The following is a 17,676-nucleotide window of genomic DNA, read 5'->3' on the forward strand; positions in this document are numbered from 1 at the left end:
TAAATTAATTTAGTTAATGTACTAAATCTGCTTTTTTATTTTTTAAATAATTTAGTCAATGTACTTAATCTAAATCTGCTTTATATTTATATATTTTTAAATTAATTTAATCAATGTACTAATCTATTTTTTATTTTAAATTAAGTCAATGTACTAAATCTGCTTTTCATTTATTTTTAAATTAATTTAGGCACTGTACTAGTCTGCTTTTTGCTTATTTTTAACTTAATTTAGTCAATGTACTAAATCTGCTTTACATTTATTTTTAGCTTAATTTAGTCAAAGTACTAAATCTGCTTTACATTTATTTTTAAATTAATTTAGTCAATGTACTTAATCTGCTTTACATTTATTTTTAACTTAATTTAGTCAAAGTACTAAATCTGCTTTACATTTATTTTTAGCTTAATTTAGTCAAAGTACTAAATCTGCTTTACATTTATTTTTAAATTAATTTAGTCAATGTACTTAATCTGCTTTACATTTATTTTTAACTTAATTTAGTCAAAGTACTAAATCTGCTTTACATTTATTTTTAAATTAATTTACTCAATGTACTAAATCTTCTTTACATTCATTTTTAAATTAATTTAGTCAATGTACTAAATCTGCTTTTTTATTTTTTAAATAATTTAGTCAATGTACTTAATCTAAATCTGCTTTATATTTATATATTTTTAAATTAATTTAATCTATGTACTAATCTACGTTTTATTTTAAATTATTGAGTCAATGTACTAAATCTGCTTTTCATTTATTTTTAAATTAATTAAGTCAATGTACTAAATCTGCTTTTTATTCATTTTTAAATCAATTCAGTCAATGTACTAAATCTAAATCTGCTTTATATATTTTATTTTTAAATTAATTAAAGCAATGTACTAATCTACTTTTTATTTTAAATTAATTTTGTTAATATACTAAATCTGATTTTTATTTTTAAATTGATTCCGTCACTGTACTTGTCTGCTTTTTACTTATTTTTAAATAATTTAGTCAATGTACTTAATCTAAATCTGCTTTATTTATTTTTATTTTTAAATTAATTTAGTCAATGTACTAATCTACTTTTTTTTTAAATTAATTTTGTTAATATACTAAATCTGCTTTTTATTTATTTTTAATTTAATTTAGTCACTGTTCTAGTCTGCTTTTTACTTATTATTAACTTAATTTAGTCAATGTACTAAATCTGCTTTACATTTAATTTTAACTTAATTTAGTCAAAGTACTAAATCTGCTTTACATTTATTTTTAACTTAATTTAGTCAATGTACTAATCTACTTTTTATTTTAAATTAATTTCATTCAATGTACTAATCTACTTTTTTATTTTAAATTAATTTATTCAATGTACTGAATCCACTTTTAATTTATTTTTAAATTAATTTAGTCAATGTACTAGATCTAAATCTGCTTTATTTATTTTTATTTTTAAATTTATTTAGTCAATGTACTAAATCTGCTTTTGTATTTTTTAAATAATTTAGTCAATGTACTTAATCTAAATCTGCTTTATATTTATATATTTTTAAATTAATTTAATCTATGTACTAATCTACGTTTTATTTTAAATTATTGAGTCAATGTACTAAATCTGCTTTTCATTTATTTTTTAAATTAATTAAGTCAATGTACTAAATCTGCTTTTTTATTTTTTAAATAATTTAGTCAATGTACTTAATCTAAATCTGCTTTATATTTATATATTTTTAAATTAATTTAATCTATGTACTAATCTACGTTTTATTTTAAATTATTGAGTCAATGTACTAAATCTGCTTTTCATTTATTTTTAAATTAATTAAGTCAATGTACTAAATCTGCTTTTTATTCATTTTTAAATTAATTCAGTCAATGTACTAAATCTAAATCTGCTTTATATATTTTATTTTTAAATTAATTTAAGCAATGTACTAATCTACTTTTTATTTTAAATTAATTTTGTTAATATACTAAATCTGCTTTTTATTTATTTTTAAATTGATTTAGTCACTGTACTAGTCTGCTTTTTACTTATTTTTAAATTAATTTAGTCAATGTACTAAATCTACTTTTTTTAAATAATTTAGTCAATGTACTTAATCTAAATCTGCTTTATACTTATACTTATTTTTAAATTAATTGAATCAATGTACTTATCTACTTTTTAATTTAAAATAATTAAGTCAATGTACTAAATTTGCTTTTTATTCATTTTTAAATTAATTTAGTCAATGTACTAAATCTAAATCTGCTTAATATTTTTACATTTTTAAATTAATTTAGTCAATGTACTAATCTACTTTTTATTTTAAATTAATTCATTCAATGTACTAAATCCGCTTTTTATTTATTTTTAAATTAATTAAGTCAATGTACTAATCTACTTTTTATTTTAAATAAATTAAGTCAATGTACTAAATCTGCTTTTTATTAATTTTAAAATTAATTTAGTCAATGTACTAAATCTAAATCTGCTTTATATTTTTTATTCTTAAATTAAGTTAGTCAATGTTCTAATCTACTTTTTATTTTAAAGTAATGTATTCAATGTACTTAATCCACTTTTTATTTATTTTTAAATTAATTTAGTCAATGTACTAAATCTGCTTTATATATTTTTATTTTTAAATTAATTTAAGCAATGTACTAATCTACTTTTTATTTTAAATTAATTTTGTTAATATACTAAATCTGCTTTTTATTTATTTTTAAATTGATTTAGTCACTGTACTAGTCTGCTTTTTACTTATTTTTAAATTAATTTAGTCAATGTACTAAATCTGCTTTACATTTATTTTTAAATTAATTTAGTCAATGTACTATATCTGCATTTTTATTTTTTAAATAATTTAGTCAATGTACTTAATCTAAATCTGCTTTATATTTTTTATTTTTAACTTAATTTAGTCAATGTACTAATCTACTTTTTTATTTTAAATTAATTTCATTCAATGTACTAAATCCACTTTCTATTTATTTTTAACTTAATTTAGTCAATGTACTAGATCTAAATCTGCTTTATTTATTTTATTTTTAAATTAATTAAGTCAATGTACTAATCTACTTTTATTTTAAATTAATTTTGTTAATATACTAAATCGGCTTTTTATCTATTTTTAAATTGATTTAGTCACTGTACTAGTCTGCTTTTTACTTATTTTTAAATTAATTAAGTCATTGTACTAAATCTGCTTTTTTTTTTAAATAATTTAGTCAATTTACTTAATCTAAATCTGCTTAATACATATATATTTTTAAATTAATTGAATCAATGTACTTATCTACTTTTTAATTTAAAATAATTAAGTCAATGTACTAAATCCGCTTTTTATTTATTTTTAAATTAATTAAGTCAATGTACTAATCTACTTATTATTTTCAATAAATTAAGTCAATGTACTAAATCTGCTTTTTATTCATTTTAAAATTAATTTAGTCAATGTACTAAATCTAAATCTGCTTAATATTTTTTATTTTTAAGTTAAGTTAGTCAATGTTCTAATCTACTTTTTTATTTTAAAGTAATTTATTCAATGTACTAAATCCACTTTTTATTTATTTTTAAATTTATTTAGTCAATGTACTAAATCTGCTTTATATGTTTTTATTTTTAAATTAATTTAAGCAATGTACTTATCTACTTTTTATTTTAAATTAATTTTGTTAATATACTAAATCTCCTTTTTATTTATTTTTAAATTGATTTAGTCACTGTACTGGTCTGCTTTTTACTTATTTTTAAATTAATTTAGTCAATGTACTAAATCTGCTTTACATTTATTTTTAAATTAATTTAGTCAATGTACTAAATCTGCTTTATATTTATTTTTAACTTAATTTAGTCAAAGTACTAAATCTGCTTTACATTTATTTTTAAATTAATTTAGTCAATGTACTAAATCTGCTTTACATTCATTTTTAAATTAATTTAGTTAATGTACTAAATCTGCTTTTTTATTTTTTAAATAATTTAGTCAATGTACTTAATCTAAATCTGCTTTATATTTATATATTTTTAAATTAATTTAATCAATGTACTAATCTATTTTTTATTTTAAATTAAGTCAATGTACTAAATCTGCTTTTCATTTATTTTTAAATTAATTTAGGCACTGTACTAGTCTGCTTTTTGCTTATTTTTAACTTAATTTAGTCAATGTACTAAATCTGCTTTACATTTATTTTTAGCTTAATTTAGTCAAAGTACTAAATCTGCTTTACATTTATTTTTAAATTAATTTAGTCAATGTACTTAATCTGCTTTACATTTATTTTTAACTTAATTTAGTCAAAGTACTAAATCTGTTTTACATTTATTTTTAGCTTAATTTAGTCAAAGTACTAAATCTGCTTTACATTTATTTTTAAATTAATTTAGTCAATGTACTTAATCTGCTTTACATTTATTTTTAACTTAATTTAGTCAAAGTACTAAATCTGCTTTACATTTATTTTTAAATTAATTTACTCAATGTACTAAATCTTCTTTACATTCATTTTTAAATTAATTTAGTCAATGTACTAAATCTGCTTTTTTATTTTTTAAATAATTTAGTCAATGTACTTAATCTAAATCTGCTTTATATTTATATATTTTTAAATTAATTTAATCTATGTACTAATCTACGTTTTATTTTAAATTATTGAGTCAATGTACTAAATCTGCTTTTCATTTATTTTTAAATTAATTAAGTCAATGTACTAAATCTGCTTTTTATTCATTTTTAAATCAATTCAGTCAATGTACTAAATCTAAATCTGCTTTATATATTTTATTTTTAAATTAATTAAAGCAATGTACTAATCTACTTTTTATTTTAAATTAATTTTGTTAATATACTAAATCTGATTTTTATTTTTAAATTGATTCCGTCACTGTACTTGTCTGCTTTTTACTTATTTTTAAATAATTTAGTCAATGTACTTAATCTAAATCTGCTTTATTTATTTTTATTTTTAAATTAATTTAGTCAATGTACTAATCTACTTTTTTTTTAAATTAATTTTGTTAATATACTAAATCTGCTTTTTATTTATTTTTAATTTAATTTAGTCACTGTTCTAGTCTGCTTTTTACTTATTATTAACTTAATTTAGTCAATGTACTAAATCTGCTTTACATTTAATTTTAACTTAATTTAGTCAAAGTACTAAATCTGCTTTATATTTATTTTTAACTTAATTTAGTCAATGTACTAATCTACTTTTTATTTTAAATTAATTTCATTCAATGTACTAATCTACTTTTTTATTTTAAATTAATTTATTCAATGTACTGAATCCACTTTTAATTTATTTTTAAATTAATTTAGTCAATGTACTAGATCTAAATCTGCTTTATTTATTTTTATTTTTAAATTTATTTAGTCAATGTACTAAATCTGCTTTTGTATTTTTTAAATAATTTAGTCAATGTACTTAATCTAAATCTGCTTTATATTTATATATTTTTAAATTAATTTAATCTATGTACTAATCTACGTTTTATTTTAAATTATTGAGTCAATGTACTAAATCTGCTTTTCATTTATTTTTTAAATTAATTAAGTCAATGTACTAAATCTGCTTTTTTATTTTTTAAATAATTTAGTCAATGTACTTAATCTAAATCTGCTTTATATTTATATATTTTTAAATTAATTTAATCTATGTACTAATCTACGTTTTATTTTAAATTATTGAGTCAATGTACTAAATCTGCTTTTCATTTATTTTTAAATTAATTAAGTCAATGTACTAAATCTGCTTTTTATTCATTTTTAAATTAATTCAGTCAATGTACTAAATCTAAATCTGCTTTATATATTTTATTTTTAAATTAATTTAAGCAATGTACTAATCTACTTTTTATTTTAAATTAATTTTGTTAATATACTAAATCTGCTTTTTATTTATTTTTAAATTGATTTAGTCACTGTACTAGTCTGCTTTTTACTTATTTTTAAATTAATTTAGTCAATGTACTAAATCTACTTTTTTTTTTATAATTTAGTCAATGTACTTAATCTAAATCTGCTTTATACTTATACTTATTTTTAAATTAATTGAATCAATATACTTATCTACTTTTTAATTTAAAATAATTAAGTCAATGTACTAAATTTGCTTTTTATTCATTTTTAAATTAATTTAGTCAATGTACTAAATCTAAATCTGCTTAATATTTTTACATTTTTAAATTAATTTAGTCAATGTACTAATCTACTTTTTATTTTAAATTAATTCATTCAATGTACTAAATCCGCTTTTTATTTATTTTTAAATTAATTAAGTCAATGTACTAATCTACTTTTTATTTTAAATAAATTAAGTCAATGTACTAAATCTGCTTTTTATTCATTTTAAAATTAATTTAGTCAATGTACTAAATCTAAATCTGCTTTATATTTTTTATTCTTAAATTAAGTTAGTCAATGTTCTAATCTACTTTTTATTTTAAAGTAATGTATTCAATGTACTTAATCCACTTTTTATTTATTTTTAAATTAATTTAGTCAATGTACTAAATCTGCTTTATATATTTTTATTTTTAAATTAATTTAAGCAATGTACTAATCTACTTTTTATTTTAAATTAATTTTGTTAATATACTAAATCTGCTTTTTATTTATTTTTAAATTGATTTAGTCACTGTACTAGTCTGCTTTTTACTTATTTTTAAATTAATTTAGTCAATGTACTAAATCTGCTTTACATTTATTTTTAAATTAATTTAGTCAATGTACTATATCTGCATTTTTATTTTTTAAATAATTTAGTCAATGTACTTAATCTAAATCTGCTTTATATTTTTTATTTTTAACTTAATTTAGTCAATGTACTAATCTACTTTTTTATTTTAAATTAATTTCATTCAATGTACTAAATCCACTTTCTATTTATTTTTAACTTAATTTAGTCAATGTACTAGATCTAAATCTGCTTTATTTATTTTATTTTTAAATTAATTTAGTCAATGTACTAATCTACTTTTATTTTAAATTAATTTTGTTAATATACTAAATCGGCTTTTTATCTATTTTTAAATTGATTTAGTCACTGTACTAGTCTGCTTTTTACTTATTTTTAAATTAATTAAGTCATTGTACTAAATCTGCTTTTTTTTTTTAAATAATTTAGTCAATTTACTTAATCTAAATCTGCTTAATACATATATATTTTTAAATTAATTGAATCAATGTACTTATCTACTTTTTAATTTAAAATAATTAAGTCAATGTACTAAATCCGCTTTTTATTTATTTTCAAATTAATTTAGTCAATGTACTAAATCTAAATGTGCTTTATATTTATATATTTTTAAATTAATTTAATCAATATACATATCTACGTTTTATTTTAAATTATTAAGTCAATGTACTAAATCTGCTTTTCATTTGTTTTTAAATTAATTTAGTCAATGTACTAGACTACTTTTTTTATTTTAAATTAATTTATTCAATGTACTAAATCCACTTTTTATTCATTTATAAATTAATTTAGTCAATGTACTAAATCTCATTCTGTTTTATTTATTTTTAAATTAATTTAATCAATGTACTAATCTACTTTTTATTTTAAATTAAGTCAATGTACTAAATCTGCTTTTCATTTATTTTTAACTTAATATAGTCAAAGTACTAAATCTGCTTTACATTTATTTTTAAATTAATTTAGTCAATGTACTAAATCTGCTTTATATTTATTTTTAACTTAATTTAGTCAAAGTACTAAATCTGCTTTACATTTATTTTTAAATTAATTTAGTCAATGTACTAAATCTGCTTTACATTCATTTTTAAATTAATTTAGTTAATGTACTAAATCTGCTTTTTTATTTTTTAAATAATTTAGTCAATGTACTTAATCTAAATCTGCTTTATATTTATATATTTTTAAATTAATTTAATCAATGTACTAATCTATTTTTTATTTTAAATTAAGTCAATGTACTAAATCTGCTTTTCATTTATTTTTAAATTAATTTAGGCACTGTACTAGTCTGCTTTTTGCTTATTTTTAACTTAATTTAGTCAATGTACTAAATCTGCTTTACATTTATTTTTAGCTTAATTTAGTCAAAGTACTAAATCTGCTTTACATTTATTTTTAAATTAATTTAGTCAATGTACTTAATCTGCTTTACATTTATTTTTAACTTAATTTAGTCAAAGTACTAAATCTGCTTTACATTTATTTTTAGCTTAATTTAGTCAAAGTACTAAATCTGCTTTACATTTATTTTTAAATTAATTTAGTCAATGTACTTAATCTGCTTTACATTTATTTTTAACTTAATTTAGTCAAAGTACTAAATCTGCTTTACATTTATTTTTAAATTAATTTACTCAATGTACTAAATCTTCTTTACATTCATTTTTAAATTAATTTAGTCAATGTACTAAATCTGCTTTTTTATTTTTTAAATAATTTAGTCAATGTACTTAATCTAAATCTGCTTTATATTTATATATTTTTAAATTAATTTAATCTATGTACTAATCTACGTTTTATTTTAAATTATTGAGTCAATGTACTAAATCTGCTTTTCATTTATTTTTAAATTAATTAAGTCAATGTACTAAATCTGCTTTTTATTCATTTTTAAATCAATTCAGTCAATGTACTAAATCTAAATCTGCTTTATATATTTTATTTTTAAATTAATTAAAGCAATGTACTAATCTACTTTTTATTTTAAATTAATTTTGTTAATATACTAAATCTGATTTTTATTTTTAAATTGATTCCGTCACTGTACTTGTCTGCTTTTTACTTATTTTTAAATAATTTAGTCAATGTACTTAATCTAAATCTGCTTTATTTATTTTTATTTTTAAATTAATTTAGTCAATGTACTAATCTACTTTTTTTTTAAATTAATTTTGTTAATATACTAAATCTGCTTTTTATTTATTTTTAATTTAATTTAGTCACTGTTCTAGTCTGCTTTTTACTTATTATTAACTTAATTTAGTCAATGTACTAAATCTGCTTTACATTTAATTTTAACTTAATTTAGTCAAAGTACTAAATCTGCTTTACATTTATTTTTAACTTAATTTAGTCAATGTACTAATCTACTTTTTATTTTAAATTAATTTCATTCAATGTACTAATCTACTTTTTTATTTTAAATTAATTTATTCAATGTACTGAATCCACTTTTAATTTATTTTTAAATTAATTTAGTCAATGTACTAGATCTAAATCTGCTTTATTTATTTTTATTTTTAAATTTATTTAGTCAATGTACTAAATCTGCTTTTGTATTTTTTAAATAATTTAGTCAATGTACTTAATCTAAATCTGCTTTATATTTATATATTTTTAAATTAATTTAATCTATGTACTAATCTACGTTTTATTTTAAATTATTGAGTCAATGTACTAAATCTGCTTTTCATTTATTTTTTAAATTAATTAAGTCAATGTACTAAATCTGCTTTTTTATTTTTTAAATAATTTAGTCAATGTACTTAATCTAAATCTGCTTTATATTTATATATTTTTAAATTAATTTAATCTATGTACTAAATCTACTTTTTTTAAATAATTTAGTCAATGTACTTAATCTAAATCTGCTTTATACTTATACTTATTTTTAAATTAATTGAATCAATGTACTTATCTACTTTTTAATTTAAAATAATTAAGTCAATGTACTAAATTTGCTTTTTATTCATTTTTAAATTAATTTAGTCAATGTACTAAATCTAAATCTGCTTAATATTTTTACATTTTTAAATTAATTTAGTCAATGTACTAATCTACTTTTTATTTTAAATTAATTCATTCAATGTACTAAATCCGCTTTTTATTTATTTTTAAATTAATTAAGTCAATGTACTAATCTACTTTTTATTTTAAATAAATTAAGTCAATGTACTAAATCTGCTTTTTATTAATTTTAAAATTAATTTAGTCAATGTACTAAATCTAAATCTGCTTTATATTTTTTATTCTTAAATTAAGTTAGTCAATGTTCTAATCTACTTTTTATTTTAAAGTAATGTATTCAATGTACTTAATCCACTTTTTATTTATTTTTAAATTAATTTAGTCAATGTACTAAATCTGCTTTATATATTTTTATTTTTAAATTAATTTAAGCAATGTACTAATCTACTTTTTATTTTAAATTAATTTTGTTAATATACTAAATCTGCTTTTTATTTATTTTTAAATTGATTTAGTCACTGTACTAGTCTGCTTTTTACTTATTTTTAAATTAATTTAGTCAATGTACTAAATCTGCTTTACATTTATTTTTAAATTAATTTAGTCAATGTACTATATCTGCATTTTTATTTTTTAAATAATTTAGTCAATGTACTTAATCTAAATCTGCTTTATATTTTTTATTTTTAACTTAATTTAGTCAATGTACTAATCTACTTTTTTATTTTAAATTAATTTCATTCAATGTACTAAATCCACTTTCTATTTATTTTTAACTTAATTTAGTCAATGTACTAGATCTAAATCTGCTTTATTTATTTTATTTTTAAATTAATTAAGTCAATGTACTAATCTACTTTTATTTTAAATTAATTTTGTTAATATACTAAATCGGCTTTTTATCTATTTTTAAATTGATTTAGTCACTGTACTAGTCTGCTTTTTACTTATTTTTAAATTAATTAAGTCATTGTACTAAATCTGCTTTTTTTTTTAAATAATTTAGTCAATTTACTTAATCTAAATCTGCTTAATACATATATATTTTTAAATTAATTGAATCAATGTACTTATCTACTTTTTAATTTAAAATAATTAAGTCAATGTACTAAATCCGCTTTTTATTTATTTTTAAATTAATTAAGTCAATGTACTAATCTACTTATTATTTTCAATAAATTAAGTCAATGTACTAAATCTGCTTTTTATTCATTTTAAAATTAATTTAGTCAATGTACTAAATCTAAATCTGCTTAATATTTTTTATTTTTAAGTTAAGTTAGTCAATGTTCTAATCTACTTTTTTATTTTAAAGTAATTTATTCAATGTACTAAATCCACTTTTTATTTATTTTTAAATTTATTTAGTCAATGTACTAAATCTGCTTTATATGTTTTTATTTTTAAATTAATTTAAGCAATGTACTTATCTACTTTTTATTTTAAATTAATTTTGTTAATATACTAAATCTCCTTTTTATTTATTTTTAAATTGATTTAGTCACTGTACTGGTCTGCTTTTTACTTATTTTTAAATTAATTTAGTCAATGTACTAAATCTGCTTTACATTTATTTTTAAATTAATTTAGTCAATGTACTAAATCTGCTTTATATTTATTTTTAACTTAATTTAGTCAAAGTACTAAATCTGCTTTACATTTATTTTTAAATTAATTTAGTCAATGTACTAAATCTGCTTTACATTCATTTTTAAATTAATTTAGTTAATGTACTAAATCTGCTTTTTTATTTTTTAAATAATTTAGTCAATGTACTTAATCTAAATCTGCTTTATATTTATATATTTTTAAATTAATTTAATCAATGTACTAATCTATTTTTTATTTTAAATTAAGTCAATGTACTAAATCTGCTTTTCATTTATTTTTAAATTAATTTAGGCACTGTACTAGTCTGCTTTTTGCTTATTTTTAACTTAATTTAGTCAATGTACTAAATCTGCTTTACATTTATTTTTAGCTTAATTTAGTCAAAGTACTAAATCTGCTTTACATTTATTTTTAAATTAATTTAGTCAATGTACTTAATCTGCTTTACATTTATTTTTAACTTAATTTAGTCAAAGTACTAAATCTGTTTTACATTTATTTTTAGCTTAATTTAGTCAAAGTACTAAATCTGCTTTACATTTATTTTTAAATTAATTTAGTCAATGTACTTAATCTGCTTTACATTTATTTTTAACTTAATTTAGTCAAAGTACTAAATCTGCTTTACATTTATTTTTAAATTAATTTACTCAATGTACTAAATCTTCTTTACATTCATTTTTAAATTAATTTAGTCAATGTACTAAATCTGCTTTTTTATTTTTTAAATAATTTAGTCAATGTACTTAATCTAAATCTGCTTTATATTTATATATTTTTAAATTAATTTAATCTATGTACTAATCTACGTTTTATTTTAAATTATTGAGTCAATGTACTAAATCTGCTTTTCATTTATTTTTAAATTAATTAAGTCAATGTACTAAATCTGCTTTTTATTCATTTTTAAATCAATTCAGTCAATGTACTAAATCTAAATCTGCTTTATATATTTTATTTTTAAATTAATTAAAGCAATGTACTAATCTACTTTTTATTTTAAATTAATTTTGTTAATATACTAAATCTGATTTTTATTTTTAAATTGATTCCGTCACTGTACTTGTCTGCTTTTTACTTATTTTTAAATAATTTAGTCAATGTACTTAATCTAAATCTGCTTTATTTATTTTTATTTTTAAATTAATTTAGTCAATGTACTAATCTACTTTTTTTTTAAATTAATTTTGTTAATATACTAAATCTGCTTTTTATTTATTTTTAATTTAATTTAGTCACTGTTCTAGTCTGCTTTTTACTTATTATTAACTTAATTTAGTCAATGTACTAAATCTGCTTTACATTTAATTTTAACTTAATTTAGTCAAAGTACTAAATCTGCTTTATATTTATTTTTAACTTAATTTAGTCAATGTACTAATCTACTTTTTATTTTAAATTAATTTCATTCAATGTACTAATCTACTTTTTTATTTTAAATTAATTTATTCAATGTACTGAATCCACTTTTAATTTATTTTTAAATTAATTTAGTCAATGTACTAGATCTAAATCTGCTTTATTTATTTTTATTTTTAAATTTATTTAGTCAATGTACTAAATCTGCTTTTGTATTTTTTAAATAATTTAGTCAATGTACTTAATCTAAATCTGCTTTATATTTATATATTTTTAAATTAATTTAATCTATGTACTAATCTACGTTTTATTTTAAATTATTGAGTCAATGTACTAAATCTGCTTTTCATTTATTTTTTAAATTAATTAAGTCAATGTACTAAATCTGCTTTTTTATTTTTTAAATAATTTAGTCAATGTACTTAATCTAAATCTGCTTTATATTTATATATTTTTAAATTAATTTAATCTATGTACTAATCTACGTTTTATTTTAAATTATTGAGTCAATGTACTAAATCTGCTTTTCATTTATTTTTAAATTAATTAAGTCAATGTACTAAATCTGCTTTTTATTCATTTTTAAATTAATTCAGTCAATGTACTAAATCTAAATCTGCTTTATATATTTTATTTTTAAATTAATTTAAGCAATGTACTAATCTACTTTTTATTTTAAATTAATTTTGTTAATATACTAAATCTGCTTTTTATTTATTTTTAAATTGATTTAGTCACTGTACTAGTCTGCTTTTTACTTATTTTTAAATTAATTTAGTCAATGTACTAAATCTACTTTTTTTTTTATAATTTAGTCAATGTACTTAATCTAAATCTGCTTTATACTTATACTTATTTTTAAATTAATTGAATCAATATACTTATCTACTTTTTAATTTAAAATAATTAAGTCAATGTACTAAATTTGCTTTTTATTCATTTTTAAATTAATTTAGTCAATGTACTAAATCTAAATCTGCTTAATATTTTTACATTTTTAAATTAATTTAGTCAATGTACTAATCTACTTTTTATTTTAAATTAATTCATTCAATGTACTAAATCCGCTTTTTATTTATTTTTAAATTAATTAAGTCAATGTACTAATCTACTTTTTATTTTAAATAAATTAAGTCAATGTACTAAATCTGCTTTTTATTCATTTTAAAATTAATTTAGTCAATGTACTAAATCTAAATCTGCTTTATATTTTTTATTCTTAAATTAAGTTAGTCAATGTTCTAATCTACTTTTTATTTTAAAGTAATGTATTCAATGTACTTAATCCACTTTTTATTTATTTTTAAATTAATTTAGTCAATGTACTAAATCTGCTTTATATATTTTTATTTTTAAATTAATTTAAGCAATGTACTAATCTACTTTTTATTTTAAATTAATTTTGTTAATATACTAAATCTGCTTTTTATTTATTTTTAAATTGATTTAGTCACTGTACTAGTCTGCTTTTTACTTATTTTTAAATTAATTTAGTCAATGTACTAAATCTGCTTTACATTTATTTTTAAATTAATTTAGTCAATGTACTATATCTGCATTTTTATTTTTTAAATAATTTAGTCAATGTACTTAATCTAAATCTGCTTTATATTTTTTATTTTTAACTTAATTTAGTCAATGTACTAATCTACTTTTTTATTTTAAATTAATTTCATTCAATGTACTAAATCCACTTTCTATTTATTTTTAACTTAATTTAGTCAATGTACTAGATCTAAATCTGCTTTATTTATTTTATTTTTAAATTAATTTAGTCAATGTACTAATCTACTTTTATTTTAAATTAATTTTGTTAATATACTAAATCGGCTTTTTATCTATTTTTAAATTGATTTAGTCACTGTACTAGTCTGCTTTTTACTTATTTTTAAATTAATTAAGTCATTGTACTAAATCTGCTTTTTTTTTTTAAATAATTTAGTCAATTTACTTAATCTAAATCTGCTTAATACATATATATTTTTAAATTAATTGAATCAATGTACTTATCTACTTTTTAATTTAAAATAATTAAGTCAATGTACTAAATCCGCTTTTTATTTATTTTCAAATTAATTTAGTCAATGTACTAAATCTAAATGTGCTTTATATTTATATATTTTTAAATTAATTTAATCAATATACATATCTACGTTTTATTTTAAATTATTAAGTCAATGTACTAAATCTGCTTTTCATTTGTTTTTAAATTAATTTAGTCAATGTACTAGACTACTTTTTTTATTTTAAATTAATTTATTCAATGTACTAAATCCACTTTTTATTCATTTATAAATTAATTTAGTCAATGTACTAAATCTCATTCTGTTTTATTTATTTTTAAATTAATTTAATCAATGTACTAATCTACTTTTTATTTTAAATTAAGTCAATGTACTAAATCTGCTTTTCATTTATTTTTAACTTAATATAGTCAAAGTACTAAATCTGCTTTACATTTATTTTTAAATTAATTTAGTCAATGTACTAAATCTGCTTTATATTTATTTTTAACTTAATTTAGTCAAAGTACTAAATCTGCTTTACATTTATTTTTAAATTAATTTAGTCAATGTACTAAATCTGCTTTACATTCATTTTTAAATTAATTTAGTTAATGTACTAAATCTGCTTTTTTATTTTTTAAATAATTTAGTCAATGTACTTAATCTAAATCTGCTTTATATTTATATATTTTTAAATTAATTTAATCAATGTACTAATCTATTTTTTATTTTAAATTAAGTCAATGTACTAAATCTGCTTTTCATTTATTTTTAAATTAATTTAGGCACTGTACTAGTCTGCTTTTTGCTTATTTTTAACTTAATTTAGTCAATGTACTAAATCTGCTTTACATTTATTTTTAGCTTAATTTAGTCAAAGTACTAAATCTGCTTTACATTTATTTTTAAATTAATTTAGTCAATGTACTTAATCTGCTTTACATTTATTTTTAACTTAATTTAGTCAAAGTACTAAATCTGCTTTACATTTATTTTTAGCTTAATTTAGTCAAAGTACTAAATCTGCTTTACATTTATTTTTAAATTAATTTAGTCAATGTACTTAATCTGCTTTACATTTATTTTTAACTTAATTTAGTCAAAGTACTAAATCTGCTTTACATTTATTTTTAAATTAATTTACTCAATGTACTAAATCTTCTTTACATTCATTTTTAAATTAATTTAGTCAATGTACTAAATCTGCTTTTTTATTTTTTAAATAATTTAGTCAATGTACTTAATCTAAATCTGCTTTATATTTATATATTTTTAAATTAATTTAATCTATGTACTAATCTACGTTTTATTTTAAATTATTGAGTCAATGTACTAAATCTGCTTTTCATTTATTTTTAAATTAATTAAGTCAATGTACTAAATCTGCTTTTTATTCATTTTTAAATCAATTCAGTCAATGTACTAAATCTAAATCTGCTTTATATATTTTATTTTTAAATTAATTAAAGCAATGTACTAATCTACTTTTTATTTTAAATTAATTTTGTTAATATACTAAATCTGATTTTTATTTTTAAATTGATTCCGTCACTGTACTTGTCTGCTTTTTACTTATTTTTAAATAATTTAGTCAATGTACTTAATCTAAATCTGCTTTATTTATTTTTATTTTTAAATTAATTTAGTCAATGTACTAATCTACTTTTTTTTTAAATTAATTTTGTTAATATACTAAATCTGCTTTTTATTTATTTTTAATTTAATTTAGTCACTGTTCTAGTCTGCTTTTTACTTATTATTAACTTAATTTAGTCAATGTACTAAATCTGCTTTACATTTAATTTGAACTTAATTTAGTCAAAGTACTAAATCTGCTTTACATTTATTTTTAACTTAATTTAGTCAATGTACTAATCTACTTTTTATTTTAAATTAATTTCATTCAATGTACTAATCTACTTTTTTATTTTAAATTAATTTATTCAATGTACTGAATCCACTTTTAATTTATTTTTAAATTAATTTAGTCAATGTACTAGATCTAAATCTGCTTTATTTATTTTTATTTTTAAATTTATTTAGTCAATGTACTAAATCTGCTTTTGTATTTTTTAAATAATTTAGTCAATGTACTTAATCTAAATCTGCTTTATATTTATATATTTTTAAATTAATTTAATCTATGTACTAATCTACGTTTTATTTTAAATTATTGAGTCAATGTACTAAATCTGCTTTTCATTTATTTTTTAAATTAATTAAGTCAATGTACTAAATCTGCTTTTTTATTTTTTAAATAATTTAGTCAATGTACTTAATCTAAATCTGCTTTATATTTATATATTTTTAAATTAATTTAATCTATGTACTAATCTACGTTTTATTTTAAATTATTGAGTCAATGTACTAAATCTGCTTTTCATTTATTTTTAAATTAATTAAGTCAATGTACTAAATCTGCTTTTTATTCATTTTTAAATTAATTCAGTCAATGTACTAAATCTAAATCTGCTTTATATATTTTATTTTTAAATTAATTTAAGCAATGTACTAATCTACTTTTTATTTTAAATTAATTTTGTTAATATACTAAATCTGCTTTTTATTTATTTTTAAATTGATTTAGTCACTGTACTAGTCTGCTTTTTACTTATTTTTAAATTAATTTAGTCAATGTACTAAATCTACTTTTTTTTTAATAATTTAGTCAATGTACTTAATCTAAATCTGCTTTATACTTATACTTATTTTTAAATTAATTGAATCAATGTACTTATCTACTTTTTAATTTAAAATAATTAAGTCAATGTACTAAATTTGCTTTTTATTCATTTTTAAATTAATTTAGTCAATGTACTAAATCTAAATCTGCTTAATATTTTTACATTTTTAAATTAATTTAGTCAATGTACTAATCTACTTTTTATTTTAAATTAATTCATTCAATGTACTAAATCCGCTTTTTATTTATTTTTAAATTAATTAAGTCAATGTACTAATCTACTTTTTATTTTAAATAAATTAAGTCAATGTACTAAATCTGCTTTTTATTAATTTTAAAATTAATTTAGTCAATGTACTAAATCTAAATCTG

This window comes from Echiichthys vipera (genome assembly GCF_963691815.1).
Source record: "Echiichthys vipera genome assembly, chromosome: 2".
NCBI lineage: Eukaryota > Metazoa > Chordata > Actinopteri > Perciformes > Trachinidae > Echiichthys > Echiichthys vipera.